Here is a 9,899-nt window from a genome sequence, read left to right on the forward strand (position 1 = left end):
TCTATCCCCGACTGGGTTTTTCTCTCATCTTCTACCTCCCTCCTTTGAATGAGAGCACGGTAGAAGGAGATCTGGCCCAATGGCACAGGTTCAGATTTTCTTTTAATTTCTTTTCCTTTTTGTTTATGGGGTAAGGGGGGAATGGCAGATTTATATGACTTTTCACTCAAATCTATTACGTGCCAGTTTCTATTGACAATGTACGTGTGAGTATTTGTGCAGCACAAGCACAACGATGTCTGTACACACACACTGCACATGTTCCCAGGGCCTGGGTATCCTGAGGGGAACACCCTTGCTCGCAGCAGCAATGTCTTAGACTCCTTCAGACAGAGGAGCCTCAGCTCCTTTCTGAAAACCCTTCTGGGAAGATTCCCCACCCTCTCTTGGCAACACTTTCCCACATCAAGTAACTCTCCTCATCAACAAACTGTCTTCCTTACTTTGAAATGAACACCTTCAGGCTCCATTTTATGGTTTTGCTCTTTCTCTGCACTGGGAGAGGGTGAGAAGAGCGAGCCAAACATACTTTGCATGAAAGAAACAGACATTCCTATCCACAAAAATTCTGACTCCGTGACCCCACACTCAGGCTCCTCTACCCTGAGCTGAGTTACCTTCCTTCTCTCAATGTTTCCAGAGTCCTCCCTGCCCATGTGTTAATGGTGTGGCCTTTTCATGTAATCCACATTCAGTTCTTTGCGTTCCTCTGTAGCTGTGGAAGTAAGAACAACACGGAGTACTTGAATAAGGGTCCAGCCTTTTGTTTGTTTCGTTAAGAGGGACTTGTATGCCACACACCATTTAATTGCTCATAACCTTTTAATGCTATAGTGCTACATGGTGACTTCCTTGTAGCTAGTCTTGTTTTTGGGTTTCTGGGATTTGGCTGTGTCTATCCTCTGATGTGGCTGCCATTCCCTGATGTGTACACACACCCCCAATTAGATAACTAGAACTTCAAAACGAAGGTTTTGGCTTTCTCAACTATCTTTCTCAAGTACATCTTTGACCTGTATAGACACAGCCAAAAAGAAACTGTTAATAGCCATCTATCCATATGAGTCTGTATTCTATAAATGTACTAATAGGTCTTTCATAGGCTTGTGGTAAATGAGGATTAAAAGACCAGTTTTCATTTTCCACATTCCTCATGCCTTTCAGTGGGAACTTAAACAATAATATGTCAATTATTATTTGTGTGCCAAGCACTCCTATTTTTATTTTTTGTGTGTGTGTATGTGTATATGTATCACAGGTAATCAAGGCAACTGGATGATGGCTGTAGGAGGGAAAAATAGTGACCACTTGCTTCCTTTTGAAATATTTTGTTGATGCACATTTATTATGTAAGAGTTTCTCTCTTGATTCCTATTATTAGAGCCTGTTTAGTATATGCATATCTTTCTGAATTTTTGTAATTCTTGTCCTCACCTCTGGGCAACAAACGCAGTCAATGTTTTCTTGTCCTGAGGTTCAAATGGAATTTAAAGTTCTACTTAGGTGAAAAAGAAAGTTCACTTGGGGAGTTGAGTTGTCAAGAGAATTATCATTCATGAATTTAAGTGGAGTTCTTTTATGTATTAATAATTAGCAACCATTTGTTCTTAACTACAACATAGCTATGTTGGTAGCCTACCAGTATATCTTCTTTCTTTTCAAAGTTTCTTAACACCATATCAAAAATACCATCACCCCAAGAATAGAGATCCTGCAAAAAAAAAAAAAAAATCATAGAATTTAATGGGTCACGAAGAAATTGAATATAGATAAAACATCCCCAAACTCACTTAGGTAAGATGATTCCTGTGGCCCTACTGGAGTTTGCCATCTACATGAAATGCCCAGGATTTCAACTTCCTTAAATTTCAGACCTGACTAGAGTGGTGTCAAAACAGATACACTAGAAAGAACTGAAGAAGGAGGAAGATATCAATCAACCCCCACTACTCCCACTGCCTGGTGCCAATAGGAAACCAAACACTTCAAAGAAAATGTTCATGACATATGTCTCTGACCCTTGACCTGTCATGAATTTTTTTCTCTGAATAGGCAATCATTAGACACCCCCCTCTCCCCACCAGGGAACAAAACTAGTGGTAGGAAATCTGATTAAAACAATAACAGTTTTCATCTCAGCCAGCTCTAAACTGACACACACCCCAAGTAGTCCAAATAGCTAAGGCAACTGTGGGTGTTGATTATGGAGATGAATAACAACCTGATCAGTAAATCTCTGAGAAGGCACCAAGCCCTTAGAAAGCTTCTGTCCTCCTTTGAGTGAAGTTATCAAGTGTGGTCTGTGTGGCCTGCCATATCTGAAATGAGCTCCGGCTAAGTGAGTTACAAGATTAAACGTTCCATTGTGCCTAATCTGTGCCAGTTTCCCAGAGCTTTCAGAACTTTCAGTTCACTTCTGGACAGAACAATATATGTGGTTCGCTTCTTAAATACTGGTTATGATGAGGGCCATAATTTGCTGCTATGAAGAAACTAATAGCATCAGATGGATCGAATGAAAGAGGAATCATATGTGTAGAACCCCAACTTAGGTTGCAATGCCAAAAGCCAGTGAGGTTGGGGATGTCACTGTCTACAGGTCTATGGGTCTCCTGAAGTCAGGAACATTTATCAAGCCCTCCTACCCACTATCAAAAAGGGAGTGATTTATGTTTAGCAGGAAAAGATGGAGACAGAAAAATAACACTGTGAGATCACTGTGGTGTCGTGATCTCCCTCCTCCTGCTAAGAAAAAATTGTACTGCGATGTGGTCATAAAACAGCAAAGTAAAGTGGCTTCCACAATAGGCTGTGGTGTTATCCTTTGTGATTGTTAGCAGTTATCTTATTGGACATGCATGCCTGGTAAATTAAAATAAAAGGGGAACAATGCACAAATCGTGTGTTCCCCTCACTCTTTCTTCCTCCTTAACCATGTCTACCCTCACCTGATTCACTTTAGGGAGACACATTTATTGAAAGAAAACTAATGGACTTTTTCACTTTTCAGTTGCCCTTGTTTAATTCAAAGGCACCTTTTTTCTTAGGCATGGATGTGGGTCCTCTTAGTTGTCAACAGCGTGTGCTTCTGGATTACTTTTGCTTCTCTGGGCTTTTGATTCCCCTCTGATTAGCCTTTGTTTCTGCCAAGCAAAACATGTTCAAGTGAGAAAAAGAAAAAGCATGTATGGTGTTTCACAAAATTACTTGACACCGTCTCCCATAATGGGAGCCAAACATAGATTCTCAGACATTTTCCTTTGTTACAGTTGTAACCTTACAACTTTGTATTTACCATAACAAATTAACCCAAAGTGTTCGAGTGGTGGTTTTTTCTGCCACTAGATACCGTGCTGGAGAATTTGACTCACGTTGGTCTCCTAGATAATCTTTGCTAGAATGAATACAAGTCTTTCCGTGAACTTTTAGGAAGAATTCTTTTGTCACCTCCACTTGACATAGCAATTTTCAAAGGAAAAAGGAAGAGAGTTATTTTTTTCCCCTGGTGACTTGGTAGCGTATAAATGCTTTTGCCAATTTGCATGCTGGGTTATATAGGTTTAGCATGGGCCATTTCTCTCCTTAATGTCTTGGTATTGTTGGCATCTCGCAATCTTGATGGCCCACTGTTCCAATTTATTTATTTTCTTTTATATTGTCAACATAACACACTAGAGAAGGAATCTGAGTAAGTATTCTGTATTCTGAGTTAAAATGGAGTTAGATGTCATTTGTACAGGACTGTACAATGATTAATATCTGCAGTGAAATTAGACCAAATGAAACCTGTTGGAATAAGTTTGATTTATATTGCCTTCATCACTCTGTTTTTAGATGAAATGGTTATTGCTCTCCACTGCTGCTGAAAGAAAAGAGTCTTAAACGTTAATAATCACCACGACGTGATGCAACCACTGAGCTTATATGTTTGAAATATCTATATTTCTCATCTTACAACATACATTATAATGGAGATTCTTTTCCTAGTGCCCTCCATTGCAAACTTCTTAGCAGTGTTGTTCAATACTCAGCGTGCACAAAAATCTTTTGTAGCACTTGTAAGAAGGCAGATCCCTTTACTCTAGCCCCAGAGAGACTGATTCAGAAACTTCTAGCAGGGCCAAGGAATCTGCATTTTGGTCCAGCATCTGTAATGATTTTGATGGGATAGGCTGTGGACCTTACAGAAATTCTGCTCTTGAGGGACTATGCAGAGGTCTGTATTTTCTCGCTTCCTTTCACTTTTATTTCCACTACAAAGAAGTCAAAGCTTACATTATTCATTGTCTCAAGAGCAAAGGCCCACAGAAAAGAATCCTAGGTCTAGGACAGAGAAGATTCCATGGTTCTGCTGCCCTTACCTCCGTCTGTCAACCACAGCACTTTTCCATCTTGTGTATATTTGTGTAGTTTGGTTTTGGTTTTTGCCAGACTGAAAGCCTGCACCATTATAGTTTTATGTCTTGGTACTATGGGTAGATGGGAGCATATCCCTCAGTGAGATGTATCCTTATGATACCCATCAAGGAAGGAAAGAAAAAAAAAAAAAGATGAAGTTTCGCAGGAAGAGTTGTTCATTTCCAGGCCTTGTGCAGTTTGAGTCAGAGGAACTGGAGAATGATCCAGAATTTAATGGGGTTGTGTATGGGCCCAAAGGCGGTCCCATAACTGTGCATATAAACACCACCCAAATGAATATGGAGTGATGAGTGAATTTAGCTGCATCTCACCAATAAAATCCTGAGTCATTGAATTGCTAAGTTTGTCCAATTTGACTTATGCAGGATTATGAAACTCTCAGATAGTTGAAGATCCTGAATGCCAATATTAACTAAAACCTGCAAGCAAGGGAAAATAAATATGGAAGGAAGGAAAAAAGGAAGGAAGGAGGGAGGGAGGTGGGTAGGAAGGAGGGAGGGAAGGAAGGAAGGAAGGAATTTCAATACAATGTACATATTTCATATACAGTGACAAGAAGGAGATGAAGTTCTGTAATTTTCCACACACTGACCAGAAGGGATGGCCATACTATGATTATTCAGATGGAAACAATTTTGGGATTGTGATCCATTTGGTTCTATCCATATAACAGAATGACTGGGCAGGCATCAAATTCCCACATGATACAAGAAATGGGGAATGAGTGGCTTAAATACACTCTTAACGATGATCCTTCATGAATATTTAAACACTACTGTCACAGCAAAGTGAAGAATGATTAATGAAATTAATAAACTTGAATTGCTAGTTAAGATTATTTGGCCAAGATTTTTTTTTTTTTTATGTTAAATTGGATCCAGCTTGCTTCCCTCCTCTACTTTCCAAGTAGGGTCCCTTAGTTGCCTTAGCTTCCTAACCTTTAAAAAATGTTCCTCTTGTTTGCAAACAAACTGTGTTTGTTGTTTATTGGGTAAAGAAATTTTACCCAATAAGGATGGGGCACTGTCATCCTTGCTTTATGTAGGGAATTAACTTTGAAAAAGCTAAAGAAAAATGTGCCCTAGCCCTGCAACTATCAAGGGGTTTGTCCTGGGCTGAGGGGTGGTGATTTTCCTGTTAATCAGCCTCCTAAAAGTACTCACATGCCAACGGGAGGATTTAGTGTCTCCTTTCTCCAGCAACCTCTTTCATCTTGTCAGTTTATTCTTAGAATTGACCTTTAGCTAATTTACCTGCATTTACACAATAAAAATCAGCCTCACTTCAGACTCTCTCTGCTGTTGGTGGATGGCTCCATCCATCACAAGTAGAAGCAGGATTGATTCACAAGAAAGTAGTGGAGAAGAGTTGCTTAGTAATTGCACCTCCGTGTGAGTGAGTATCAGTTTGTACGCACACTTGTGCAGTTTTTAGGTTGAGGCTGGGTCAGCGGCTAATGTCCACGGTAATGCTATCTGCATGCATGAAAACAGTGTTTGGTTACAAAGTTTAAAAGCTTTAAATTCAACAAGATCGGCCTTCACTATGGATGTCAGTGCTTGACAATGTTGAGTAAAGCTGGTCTGCTGATGTGAATTTCGAGCACTACAGGTTTCTGTGTAAACATCAAACTCATTTTTATTCATATAGTCACTAGTAGCAATGAGATTTACTCAAAAAAGAAAGAGAAAACAAAAGGAAAGAAAACCATGAAAGCTAAAATGTACATAGGATTCTCAGTGATTACTAGCAGTGTTTCTCAGTTGCAGCCAGTGGTCAGTGGTTGATTCTTGTAGGTGAGAGAGACAAACAATCTCAGGAAACATTCTTCTTTGATTTGTGTGGGTTACATGTATTTCAGGCAGTGGCTTTCATTCAGGAGTGATTTCTGTGCCTCAGGGGACTTTTTGCAGGTGCCTGGAGACATTTGTGATTGTCATGACTTGAGAGGTACTAACTGGCATCCAATGGGTAAAGACCAGAGATGTTGCTAAACATCCCAGAGTGTGACAGCCCCCACAACAAATAATTATCCAGCCCCAAATGTCAATAGCGCTGAGATCGAAAAACCCTGAGTTAAGGGCTGGCTCTAATGTTCCAAAGCATTCTTACCATGTAGAGAAAGGACATATGGGTCAAGAGATAGGATGAGATAGCACAATAGTAATTAGTACCACCTTAAATCTGTACAGCAGTTCTTTAAGATGGGATACAATTGTCCCTTTATACAAATGTGAATGCTGAGAGTGAGAGAAGTTTACGCCTTATTTTCTGAGGTTTCAATGATGATGGGGTAGATCTGCGGTCTGGGTTTCTGTCTTCTATGTCAGTCATTTTCTGCCTCAGAAAAATAGTATTTCAGTGATGTCATCAACATTACAACTACATGTGTTTGGTGTAAAGCACTTTGGGAGCATTTTCAGTTCACACGGCCCTATTAGGGATGTTTTTCAAGCCAAACCGCAGTAGCTAACAGGTGCTCTTAGAAATGAAACAGGAAAAAAAGAAAATGAGTTCAGAGAATAGGCCAATGATTTCATTGTCTTGAACTGCTCATCATGGACTTTGTTTCTTTAGGCTGAAACCCCCCTCACTGAAGATGACACTTCAGTCTAGGAAAATACAATTCTCATTCTCACCCCAGAGGTCCCCATTCCCTTATTTTCAAAGACATGACAAGTCTAAGCATAGACTCTGACTGTTGAGCCATATTATTTCATTTGTATGCACTGACTTTATTAGGACAAAAACATGTTTGTGTCTTAAATATTTGACGTTTTTCTTTCAACTTCTCATGCCAACATCCCAGTGATGGAATAAAGGTCAGAACCTTCTATCCTTATGTCATCCAAGGGAAACTGGGACCCAGAGACTTTAAGTCAGTCATGCATTCTTTCCTTTTTCATGCGTTCACTTGGCAGGTATTTGCTGAGTGCCTACCACATACAGGCCACTGTAGTGAGCATTATCTTGTTCTAGGGAATCACGTCTGTGATACAGAACCTGAATTCAAATCCCCCAACTCCTAGACTAACATTATTTTTGTATATAATTCTGATCAATGTTCTAGATTTCTAACTTAAATATTAAGTTATGAATGACGTATATTAAGGAAAGTGTGCACATGAGCAATATAGCAATATGTGCCAGAAAACAGGCCTTATCTCATTTAACCCTCCTGTCACCCTAGGGCGTAGGCCCTGTTACTGTCCTCTTTTCACAGATGAAGTCAGTGAGACTCAGAAAGGTAAAGTAGCCCAGTACTTGGGAGTGTCAGAGCCAGATTTCCATCTGGGTTTACTGGGCTCCAACCACCTCTTTATGTGATGTTTTGTCTCTGTGCTCTGGATTTCACCTGTTTCTGGTTTCTTCTAACCAAAAGGTAGCGAGGAAGAACCCAGCCTGACACCCTTCAAGAAAGTCATTATTAGCTATCGTAAGTTGTAAATTCCATGAGAAACGCTTCTCCCTAGGAGATAATGGAAAGGTGCACGTGGAGAGGTAGTCTTGCCTCCCACAGACTACTTCCTGACACACGCCCTATCAAGGGGCAGTAATGTTCCAGAGCAGGTGTCTGTCCGGTGAATGCTGATACCCTATGAAACCCAAAGCGGTAACACAGTTTCCATGATAGGCGATGGAGCCTGTGCGTGCTTGCTGGGCTTTTACAGGTGACAGGGGAGCTTTCACGAGAGGTAAAATAGGCCTATGTGCATGTCCATGTGGGTACGTGCATGCATGTGCTGTTTTCACCTTTGAGCCTTCTAAACAGTATCGGGTTTTTTTTTCAAGATAGGCCAGAAATCCAAACATGATTGGCTGCCCCCAGAATCTCGTCATTACCATTCTAAGTTGGAAAATAAGAGAGGCAGCTACAGAAAAGAAACTGCACTGAAGTACGCGTGCGTGTGTGTGTGTGAAGAATGTATGTATATATGTGTGTCGTGTGTGTTTATATATAACTTTTATGTATATATGTATATATGTGTGTACATGTATCTAAATGTATATATCTAACTATATCTATACATATGTATACACACCTAAGTCTGATAGTTTGAAACTGGGATTTTGAGTTTGAGGGATTATTATTATTATTATTTATAATTGGTTTCCTAGATAGTTCTATTTTCCAAGATTATCTCCCACTATGAGTGTATATATTTATGGTACCAAAAATATGATTAAAACACCTTGGTATAACATCTATGGATACAAAACCAAACAGAAGTGCATTTAAGGAAAAGCCAAACGTGTAAAAACTGGCTTTCTATTTGAACCATTTGTTCGAATTTCAAACTGTGTGTTGTCAAACATGGTCATTCCAAAAAAAAAAAAGCCCCAAAAGAACAAAAACCAAAAACCCACCAAATGAATATGGTGATATTTCAGAAGAAAAGAATAAGACAACGTAGGTCTACGAAAGCACAAACTCAGTGGTCATTACGCTAATGGTCCTTCACCTTTCCCTACTGGTTTCACTTCGGCATTCATGGGAAGGGGGTCCCTGTAGCCCTACACAATTTGTAGGTGGAACTAGCTCTCTGTTTAATTGTTCTAAGACTATAGTAACTTATAATATGCACATTGTAAATATATACTACAGCTTAAGGGCACGTTGTAATGATAATCACACACTTTCCAGACTCTTGCAAATAACCCAGTAAGTCTGTTCAAACAGATACCAAAAGAGCTGCTCAAAGATGGAATAACACACTGTTAAATGAAAGAAAATATTGCTAATGTTTGGCATCCTGTAGACAGAATGGCCAAATGACTAAAAATTGGGGCACTCTTAAGAATACAGTTATGTGTTCATTCATACCCACATGCTTTGCGTATTTTGGAGAATGTGAAGAGTGTTCTCAGTCAACCTATGCAAACAGAGCTTCCTTGGTGCTCCTTGGGATCGGTGTGTATGCCTACAGCCCACCCCCCTCAGAAACAGTCTGACTCCCAGCCCAGGGCCAGGCTGTCTGACCAAGCACATAGTCCTTCTTCCAGGGACCTGTCAGGTTTGCTCAAACAATCAGAAGCGTTTGCAAAATAATTCAGTACGATCATCTGTTTTTCCCCTAGGCTCCCTGCAGATGTGGTCTTAAAAGCGTATGAAAGAAAATCAATTTTGTAGCAATTAAATGTCCTAATTAGGTCTCGGAACACTTGAAAAAGGAGTGGTTGTTTGTCCCAGCAATATTGGAGCAGAGGTGGAAGTTTTACCTCATCCCTGGCTTCAAGTTACCCTATCGTTTTCTCTCATTTATTTATTTTTAATTCCAAAAGAGAATGTTGAATCGGGAGAATTTTGCTTGAAATATGCTTAGTGTATAAAAGGACAGAGTAACGTATTTTTGTAAATCCTGAGGGGTGGAGAAGTGGAGGTACTCTGTTTCTGATCTAAAGAAATGGATTCATGAATTCCTCGAGTGGTATCCTTCTTAAAACATGTAGAAACACAGGGGTACCTGGGTGGCTTTAGT

The sequence above is a fragment of the Hyaena hyaena genome, unplaced genomic scaffold (genome assembly GCF_003009895.1).
Source record: "Hyaena hyaena isolate Hyena2069 unplaced genomic scaffold, ASM300989v1 scaffold_107, whole genome shotgun sequence".
NCBI lineage: Eukaryota > Metazoa > Chordata > Mammalia > Carnivora > Hyaenidae > Hyaena > Hyaena hyaena.